This window comes from Lepus europaeus, chromosome 3 (genome assembly GCF_033115175.1).
Source record: "Lepus europaeus isolate LE1 chromosome 3, mLepTim1.pri, whole genome shotgun sequence".
Lineage (NCBI taxonomy): Eukaryota > Metazoa > Chordata > Mammalia > Lagomorpha > Leporidae > Lepus > Lepus europaeus.
The window spans coordinates 168,663,447-168,674,313 of record NC_084829.1 but is presented as its reverse complement, the minus strand read 5'-3'; positions in this window follow the sequence as shown (position 1 = coordinate 168,674,313).

The following is a 10,867-nucleotide window of genomic DNA, read 5'->3' as shown; positions in this document are numbered from 1 at the left end:
TGGTGCTGCAGGCAGAGGATTAGCCTATTGAGCTGCAGCACCGGCCAAGAGAGAGATTCTTCAACCACTGGTTCACTCCCCAAATGCCTGCCACAGCTAAGTCCAGGCCAAGCCATAGCTGGGTGCCCAGAACTTCATCCAGGTCTCCCACCTGCAGGGTAGGGACCCATGAACTTGAGCCACCACCTGCAGCTTCCCAAAGTGCACATTAGTGAGAAGCTTGTTCAGAAGCAGAATGACTGGGGACTTGAACCAAAAGCTCAGATACAGGGTCCTGTCATCCATGTGTTGACTTAAGCTGCTGTGTCAAACTTCTGACCCAGTCAGGCAAGGGCAATGTAATTGTTTAGAGAAAGGAGGAAACTTATTTATCAGGCATTTAGCTGAGAATCCAGGGTCTCTCTTTCTTCCCACCCTCCCTGCAGTCTTCTGGGTCTATCTGTCAACTTTGTACATTAATCATTTTCCCATGACCAGACCAGCAACAATCCACTGCTTTGGGGTGGGACAGGAGCCCACCCTCCATGAAGCACCCGGTCAAGTGGGAAGAGTGGAGATGATGTGTCACTGGGACACCTCTAGCAAGGAAGCTAAGGATATGCTCGGGAGGCAAGCAGCAGTGTCTGTGGTTATCTACGCGACTTTCCTAGTTATAGTCAAAACCGGAAAAGCCATGTGAAGGATGTGTATGAAACCTTGGCAAGAAAACCATCTCGTGTGTCTCTCACATTTGGGGCAGGATGAGTGCCCCAGGACTAACAAAATTCATATCACAGAGCACTGACAAGATAGTTACCAACTGATAGCTATCAACTGCCAAGTTTGGCCATAGAAAAATTCAGTAGTAACAAACCTGTGAAATGGACCATTTCAAGCAATGTGTGTTCCTGATAAACTCATTGGGACAAATTAGTTGGAAAATGTACTGCCTAGGGGCTGGCCCTGGGGCATAGTAGGTTAAGCTTCTGCCTGCCATGCCGGCATTCCATAAGGGCACCGGTTCGAGTCCTGGCTGCTCCACTTCTGGTCCAGCTCCCTGCTGATGTGCCTGGGAAAGCAGTGGAAGATGGCCCAAGCCCTTTGGCCCCTGTGCCCACGTGAGAGACCTGGAAGAAGCTCCTGGCTTCTAGCTTTGGATCGGCCCTTTCCAGTCACTGCAGCCATTTGAGTAGTGAACCAGTGAATGGAAACCGTCTCTCTCTGTCTCTCTATTTGTAACTCTGCACCTCAAATAATTAAATAAATCTTAAAGAAAAGAAAATATACTGCCTAGTATTCAAGTAAACAGCCTCATAGACTTATTTGTAAAATGAGAATTACACCTTTCTCCTAAGGTTAGCATATGCATTCACTTAGTATAACAATCAAGGACTTGTGCAGAGAACATAGTAAGTTCTCAAGTGTTGTTTACATGTATGGGGTTGATATCTCTGAATTGCTTTCAGCTCTTTTCTTTCTCTTGCTCTTCTCTCAACCCATATGAGCTTAACTGTAAAATCCTCTACATTATGAATGTTTTGAAACAACTTCAAATCCTCCCCTCTTTTCTGCTACTGCCGTATCTCTCATCTGGGTCCTCACTTTCCTCACATCTATTTCAATTGACCCCTTTTTTCATCTAATTAGTTTGTTAACTTTTTGTCCAGAAATATCCTACATCTACCATATTCCTGGCAGTGAGGAGGCAGATTGTGTCATGGAAGACAAAGCAGAGAAGCCCTTGCCCTCAATGAACCTTCATTGTATTGAGGGGATGAGAGGGACTGGTGTCAAGCAACTCGACCTCTGCTTGTTATGGTCAGTGCTCCACAGTGAACCAGCAAGAAAACCTATGGACCAACTTTTCTTCGCTTCAAGTCTCATCCCCATGCTTCACATGTGAAACTGATGATGTTACCATCTTGGAAACTTTTATCTCTGATTACTTCATATCTCTCATTACATATCATTTGCTGCCTCAAAATACCTCAGTTGCCTTTTGAGTGAATACAAATTTTTCTGCCTTTTTAGAAAGTTTCAGATTCTCTGTTATGTCACACTGCCATTTTCTGAGGTTTGGTGGATGCCAGGTGCACTATAAACATCTCCAATCCTAACAACACTTCTTTCTCCCTTCTATTCCAGAGTGGGTTAAGTGACTTCTTTTTTTAAGTGATTCTCCTAATAGCAGATGAACATTTCCATTATTGCTTTCCCCATCCCCAAACCCCTATCCAACCCTCTTCCCATGGAAGACTTGCTGAGGCTTGTAGCAACAAACCTCTGCCCAGCTATCATCTACTTCTTCATCTACACCACCCAGGCGGCATTTCGCCAGGAGCCTGTAATGTGTTGCAATCACTCTGGAGTCACCGGACCACCGTGCTGAACACGCTACACCTAACTTCCCGAGGCAGTTTCCCTGTGTCCTGAAGGAACCACAAGGAAAAAGCACATCCAGTGCCACAGAATCATTTGAGTGCAGTAGCCTGAATTTTCCCCCAGGAAGGGTCTCGTTGCTGTCCTCTCTGGCAGAAGCTCCTTTGTCTGTCAGTCCCTGATGCCACAGAGCAAGGGGATGCACTCGGCTGCCTCTTCGACCTTGCAGCCGCTGGAAATGCATGCTATCTGGATGTTCAAAAGTACTTCAAAAACTCCCAGAAAACGGAATTAAAAGGTACATTTATTTTGGTGCCAAAATTGTTAAAATTCCCATAGATGAAAGGGTCTTCAAAAAGTACATGGAAAATGTGTATTATGAAAAAACTATGCATTAATTTGAAAAGTCTTATTTTTCCGCAATCCTTTTGAAGTATGCTAGTACAACATTTACCTCTGTTTCTGTTGTCTGTGGTCTCTGGCTAATTCCTTCTCATCACTCAAGGACTGGAGCTATGCCTAACTCCTGCCATCCTTCTGTGTGACTTCAATATCCACATAGATGAGCCACTGAACAGGATACCTACCAATGCCTCACAGTTCTCAGTCATCACGGTTCGGGGGATAACGCTAATCCTCCAACAACAGGGCTCACATTTCAGTTATGATGGTGTGTTAGCTGTGTCTGTGTAGAGCCCAGACTTCAGAGCTAGCTCTCCAGGCCACAAACCACTCCTTAACTAATGGATGGGCCTTGTTTGCATCTTCTGAGGTTGCCACAGTGAAATGTCTTGGACTGGGTGGCTTCACCAATAAACATTTCTTAAGATGCTGGAGTCTGGGAGTAAGGTACCAGTGTGCTAGTGTCCTTGGTGAGGACCTCCGGCTGGTGATACCCTCCCATGGTCTTTCCTTGGTAGGTGCATGCAGAGAGATAGGGAGGTCTCGTATCTGTTAGCGGAGATGGGTGGGATAGGTTCTTATCTTTGTGCAAGAAGGAATTCAGACATGAGACAGAGAGCAGTGGTAAACAAGGTAGCGAGGTTTAATGGGTGGGGCATCCATCAGAACGGGTGGCGCAGAATCCGAGGGTGTCCAGCCACTCAGACTGGAAAAAGCGAAGGTACATGGTTAAAAGGAGAGAACACACCTGGCAGGCTAGAGCGGCGGTTCAGGAAAGAGCTGAGAGCTGAGCGCCCGATCTGTACTCAGACTGGGGCTCAAAGGGAAGGGATGCAGCTCTTCCTGCCATTTCTCTGTTTCTCTTTCCCCTCCTCCACCTCCTGCTTCTGGACAGAGTTTGTTGATTGTGAGTTAGGTGAAATTCCTCCCAAGGTTTCACTAATCAGTGCTGTTAGGCTGGGGAGCCTACCTGACACAGGGCAGAGGAGCCTCCCCTAGTGTGCCTGCCTTGGGGGAAGGGTGTAAAGGCTTTATCACTCCATGTTATCCTGCCAGGTAAGCCACTGGGGAGATTTCCTTGGGGGAAGAAGGCTGAGACCACCTGTAAAGTTATCGGGGTATGGGCAGGACTTTGTAGTGCAAAATATTGATCTGCTTCCAAGGTGAACTCCTGCAGGTGCTTTGTCTTGCGTAGGCCCCTCTCACACACATGGGCTAATTTCTAACTCCCTCCCCAACACCTCTTTTTACAAGGATATGCATCCCCATCACCAGGGTTCTACCCTCACCACCTCATCTAAATCCAGTCCTCTCCCATAGTCCTCACTTCAAGCATCATCACACTGGGGATTTAGGGCTTCAACACATGGATTTTAGGGGACAATACATTCTGACCATAGCAGGCATCATGTCCTTCCCTCAAATTCTCAAGTCATTGCTCACTGCACATATACCGCACATATCTCATGCAGCTCTTCACTTTATACATAGACAGCAAAGCATGTAGTTGTGTTGCCTTCTTGTTTTTCAATGATCAACACACATGGTGTTTTATAAAAACATATTACCAAAGGAGAGAATTAGACAACAAAAATGAAAGTACAGCAAATAAATAAAAAACAACAGTACTGGAAGTGAAGTTGATGTGATTAGGAAATTTAAATTAGCACCAGGGGCCGGTGCTCCAGCTCACTAGGCTAATCCTCTGCCTGTGGCACCGGCACCCCAGGTTCTAGTCCTGGTGGGGTGCCGGATTCTGTCCCGGTTGCTCCTCTTCCAGGCCAGCTCTCTGCTATGGCCTGGGAAGGCAGTGGAGGATGGCCCAAGTGCTTGGGCCCTGCACCCGCATGGGAGACCAGGAGGAAGCACCTGGCTCCTGGCTTTGGATCGGTGCAGTGCTGGCTGTGGCGGCCATTTGAGGGGTGAACCAGCGGCAAAGGAAGACCTTTCTTTCTGTCTCTGTCTCTCTCTCTCTAACTCTGCCTGTCAAAAAAAAAAATAATAAAAATAAAAAAAATAAAAATAGCACTGGGAAAGCAAAGTAAGGAGGCTGAGACCCAGGCACACACAAAGCAGTTGAGAGGGGATGTGGAGGGAAAGGCTGGCACACAGAGGACACAGGTGCACCTGTCTCACCAAGGTTAGTTTAAACTGCACTGAAACAGAAAGGTGATTGCATGGTGGTTATGGCTGGGGTAGGAACTTTCTCTTTGAAGAAAAAAAAGCCCAAACACTTTGGTTAGAATTCAGGCCAAAGTGTTGACGTTAGTTACCATGTTGAAAGAAAATAATTACAAACACACTGAAAAAGAATCTTTTTCTTCCAGTAAAGTCTGGCCTCACGTCTCACCAGTTTAGCAGTTGACATGAGCAGGTGTGAAACTTTGCAGGGAAGGTGGTCAGGGTGCTGCTGCGAGATCTGTGCTGCAGCCCACAAAGCAGTTAAGACTGGGTGGCAGAAAGATGCAGATGTCCGCAGGAAAGGTGATGACCGATGATCTCCCTACACGTGGATGGTGCAAAAGACAATCCAGGCTGAGGAAGGAGCGTGGCAGCTTTGCAAGACACAGAAGAGATGTCATAAAATAAGGCAGGGGCCGGCGCCGTGGCTCACTAGGCTAATCCTCCGCCTGCGGCACCCGCACACCGGGTTCTAGTCCCGGTTGGGGCGCCGGATTCTGTCCCGGTTGCCCCTCTTCCAGGCCAGCTCTCTGCTGTGGCCTGGGAGTGCAGTGGAGGATGGTCCAAGTGCTTGGGCCCTGCACCCCATGGGAGACCAGGAGAAGCACCTGGCTCCTGGCTTTGGATCATCTCAGTGCGCTGGCTGCAGGCTGCAGTGGCCATTGGAGGGTGAACCAATGGCAAAGGAAGACCTTTCTCTCCATCTCTCTCTCTCACTATCCACTCTGCCTGTCAAAAATAATAATAATAATAATAATAATAATAATAATAAGGCAGGAAAAGATCAAGCCATTGTTGGTAAGCTCTTTACAAAGAAGAAAGCACACACTGATTCTCCATGTTTCTCACACAGTAAATTGCAATGTGCTAAATAAATAGTGTTTTGCATTTAAAAAACCTATGCATTTGCATTTAGCAGCAAGAAATTTTTAAATTTTTGAGAAAAGTTCTAAAATGTCACAGAACAATTGTATTTTTTTCCTCTTTGATGAAGATGGACCTGCACACTTTGTCATTTTCCAAATTCTCCCTTCCACATGTGAAACAATCCAAGAGAGAGGCATAAAGATGAAGGAAAGCAGGATTTATTTAAAAGGGATAGTGCCCACCCAGACGTGAGTGTGGGCTCCCTCTCCCCGTGAGGAAGGAGGTCATTCCTTCTTAGGATAGGGAAGGTGCCCTCATTGAATGTTAAAGTAGGGCAGGGTTTGGGTGGGGCTCGGGTGCCTGTGGTGGTCTCCAGGAAGGTGTCATCGTGTCCCCGTGAGGCTGCTGCAGGCACGTGTTCATCACAGTGTCTCTTCCTGGCCGGAGGTGAGGCTCAGATAGCTACTGGGAATGCGTTTGCTGAGCCTGCAGCTTTGTTGGATGGCATAGAACAGGGTGGGGTTTGTGTTGTGCTGGCTGCAGCACAATGGCTGTTGGCGTTCTCTCAGCTCCTCCTCCTTAGCTCCCTGCCTGCCCATATCACTGTCAAATCTTGATGTCAGGCAACTTACTCTCATGCAACCATTTCCTGTCCTTTTTTTTTTTTTTAAGATTTATTTATTTATTTAAATGTCAGAGTTACATAGAGAGAGGAGAGGGAGAGGGAGAAGAGAGAGAGAGAGAGAGAGAGAGAGAGAGAGAGAGAGAAAGGTCTTCAATCTGCTGGTGTACTCCTTAAATGGCCACAACAGCTGGAGCTGCTCTGATCTGAAGCCATAAGCCAGGAGCTTCTTCCGGGTCTCTCACACAGATACAGGGGCCCAAGGACTTGGGCCATCTTCTACTGCTTTCCCAGGCCATAGCAGAGAGCTGGATCAGAAGTGGAGCAACTGGGACTTGAACCGGTGCCCACATTGGATGCCAGCACTGCAGGCAGCAGCTTTACCTGTTATGCCACAGTGCCAGCCCTCCTGTCCTCTCAGCTCACCATCTCAACAACCCAGAGGACGGCCACTCTGCAGTCTTATCAACCTCCCGGGCTCACTGACCTCTTCCTCTCAGTAGCCCTCTCAGCTTTGTCCTTTGCCAGCTTTGATTTTATGGCCCTCATTATAATCACTCCTTTACAAACACCCCAGATCCTTCTGCCCCTCTTCCTCGCCTCAAGCAAGTCCCTTCTTGAATGTCCAAGCCTGAATTCAGGAAGCTAAACTTGCCTGAGGACTTAAAAAAACCAGACTGCCTCACATTAAGTTCATGACCACAATCCTCAAGTAGGCAACCACCTAGCACACTAGAAATGTTGCTTTCCTGCTCTAACAAATTTTCTCTTTCCTCAAACCTATATTTTTCTCCTCTGCACATCCCACCGTAGAATTCATTAAGGGAAGAAAAGATCCTGGAAGTAAAATCCTTCAAGTTTCTCTACGCATACTGGCATTGCAGCCCCTGTCCTCCCTGACAGTCCATGGATTGTGCTTCCCCGCTGGACGCTGTTCCGTCACCTGTGTTTTAAGTTCTCCTGCCCACCCCAGGCTGCCTTTAAGCAAATGGCTCCTCTCTGCTCATTCGTGGTTTCCCCTCCTACTGAGCTATTCTTATCAGCACGCAAACATGCACAGGGTCTCCCACCTGAGAGACAACCCCACTCCTTTCCAGCCACCCTCCTATACTCACTATTCACGTTAATACATTTCAGAAGAGCTGTCTACCCTTTGGCTCTAATTCCTAGCTTCTCACTCCTTCCTTAATTCCCTTCAGTCTAGTTTCTGAAACTGACACTGCTCTGAAACAAAGTTAAACATCAATGTAGCAAAGGCCTCTGAGTTGCTAAATACAAAGGACCATTCTTTCTCTTCATGTCATCCAATAGACCTAGCTGACTTCTGGGTTCTGAAACTCTCTGCCCTGTCAGCTCCCAGGACCTCAAAGTGTTCGTCCCTCTCCTTCCCTGTCCTCCACAAGTTGAGTGTCTCTGGGCTTCTCGCTCTTGACCCCTCCTCTCATCTGTCTATATGTTACACGTGGTTTCATACAGTTCTATGATGGCTTCTCCTTCACTATTGCACCGCTAAGTGTCTAACTCAGGGCCTAAATTGGCAAAAAGTAAGGCAGTATTTGTAAATGAATGGATGATTTCTTTTCTTTTTTTTTTAAAGATTTATTATTTAGTTCAAAGGCAGAAATCCAGAGAGAGAAGGAAAGAGAGAGAGAGATCTTCCATCTGCCGGTTCACTCCCCAAATGGCCACAACGGCTGGGGCTAGGCCAGGCCGAAGCCAGAAGCTAGGAACTTCTGCGTCTCCCATGTGGGTGCAGGGGCCCAAGGACTTGGGCCATCTTTTCTGCTTTCCCAGGTCATCAGGGAGCTAGATTGGAAGTGGAGCCGCTGGGACTCGATCCAGTGCCCCTGAGGGATGCCAGCACTGCAGGCAGAGGCTTAAACCTTCGTACCACAGTGCCAGCTCTGATGAATGATTCTTAAATCCTTAGCACCCAACACAGTTCTTGGCTCACACTTGGTTTGTCATAACACATTTGTGAAATGCAGAATAAATGTTATTTTTCTTATCCTACAAATGAGGAAAAACAGGGTCAGAAAGATTAAATACTGTGACTATGATGACACAGCTAATTAAGTGACCCAAACTAGTCTTAACACCCATCGTATGCCTTCCTGCATATTTTATTCCTGACTCCTGGGATCCTCCTTCATATACCCTATTCTCATGCCAAACTGGAATAATTAATGCACCTGAGTGTGCCTCTTGTTTTCCCAGTTCAGCCTTTTGTGGGCTTGCACCACAATCTTCACTTCATATTGCACATCTTTCTGTATCTGTTCTCTTTTATAACACTTTGAAATCCTGTTTTCTATTTGCAAGTAAATTTTCTCTCACTCAAGTTGATGTGTGAGAAGTGGGGTTTAATTTTAATCCTGGTACTTGCCTTTTACCTCAACAGCATTTTAGGACAGACACATATATGGAGCACAATGTGTTGAAGTTTATTTAAAAGGTAGGAAAGGCCGGCGCCACGGCTCAACAGGCTAATCCTCCACCTTGCGGCACCGGAACCTCGGGTTCTAGTCCCGGTCGGGGCACCAGATTCTGTCCCAGTTACCCCTCTTCCAGTCCAGCTCTCTGCTGTGGCCCGGGAAGGCAGTGGAGGATGGCCCAAGTGCTTGGGCCCTGCACCCCATGGGAGACCAGGAGGAAGCACCTGGCTCCTGGCTTCGGATCAGCGCGCCGGCCACGGCGGCCATTGGAGGGTGAACCAACGGCAAAAGGAAGGCCTTTCTCTCTGTCTCTCTCTCTCACTGTCCACTCTGCCTGTCAAAAAAAAAAAAAAAAAAAAAAAAAGGTAGGAAAGCAGGGGCTGGGGCTGCCTGCATCCCTGTGGGAACCCGGAAGAAGCTCCAAGTTCCCGGCTTCAGACTGGTCCAGACTGGTCCAGCTCCAGCAGCTGTGGCCAATTAGGGGCTGAACCAGTGGATGCAGGCGCTCTCTTTCTGCCTCTGCCTCTCCGTAGCTCTTTCAAGTAAACAAATATTTGAAAAAAAAATTATAAAAAAGCAAGCATACACACACATGCAGCCAGAGAGTGGGCCAGAGAGCAGAGGGGGTGGAGGGAAGGGAAGCAGGGGTTGCCTTAGTCTTGGTCTCTTCCCAGAACCTCCTCTATGAGGTAGTGTGGTGGCCCGGGGGGCCCGGGCAAGGCTCTGTGGTGTGTGACCCCGGGTCAGCCAGCGACCTCTGCCCTGCCAAAGCTGCCTCACGGAGGAGGACGTAGCTTACTGCCTGTGGCAGGGTCCTAACCCGGACCTCCCGCACTGCACGCTGGAATGGCATCAGTGCCGGCCCGCTCAGTGGAATGTTTTACATGTGTCTGTTCTAGAGACAGAGTACCCCAGGGAGAGGAGGAGAACCAAATAATGGACAGATGTTTTCCCCTCTCTTTGGTAAGCATTAAACCCTACCAGGAAATCTGAGGGCCCCCATCAGTGACATCCGGGGGAGAGAGGTCTCTTCTCAGCAGGTGCAGAAGCATGTTGGGAACAGATTTTCCTGCTCAGCCTGTGGACGCAGGGTTCCCTTCAGGAACTCTCCAAGGAGCGGCAGCTGGTCTGAGCTGGGAGAGCAAAGCAGCTGGGCACCCTCTGGGAGCTGGCATTTGGATTCACGTGAGGGACACCCAACCCTTTCGTGTGTACTCCCACATCTGTCAGCGGGGTGTAGCCAGCCACAGCGAATGACAAGGAAGCCATGCACATTACACTCTAGATCCAAGAACCTCCTCTGGTGCCCGGAAACAGGTCACCGGCATCAGGTAAACAGGTGTCTGCCAAGCAATCTACTTGAACACGTTTCTGGCTCTCTCATCTCAGCAGCTGTCTGCACGTGCTTTTAAGGTTCTTTCCATTTTTAGTGAAGTCCTAGAAGTGACCTTGTGAAGCCAGAGCCCAAGGATCCAAAATAAAGTCAGTGCAAATAAAACAGCTCATTTTCTTGGTTCGTCTTCTGGGCATGGCACTTTTGCAATCACCGTGAAGCCTGGATTCCTCCCCATTTCACAGCCCCGCCAACGCAGGTAGAATGATGCTGCTAGGCAGAGCGGCCGCGAGAGCCCCTTCCGGCGGCCGCGCGGCGCACAGGGCCCTCCCGGTGCGCCCCAGCTGCACGTGCTAGCGCGGAGCTCCACCGGGCCGGCCGGGCGCCCTCCCCGAGGACCCGCCCGCCGCCCGCCGCCCGCCGCAGCGCTGCAGTCCCTGGGCCCGCACCGCGCAGCGGACGGAGAACAAAGGCTGCTGACGGCGGCGGCCAAGGGCGCGACGCGAGCGACAGCCACAACCAGCGCGGGGGCGCCGGGACCCGGACACGCGGGGAGGAAGGAGCAGCCTGGGAGGGGGAGACCCTCTGCAGGGAGGGGGCGGGACACCAGCAGGGAGGGAGCGAGAGGGCGGAGCAGGGGACCCCCGGCAGGGAGGGAGAGGCGGGGAC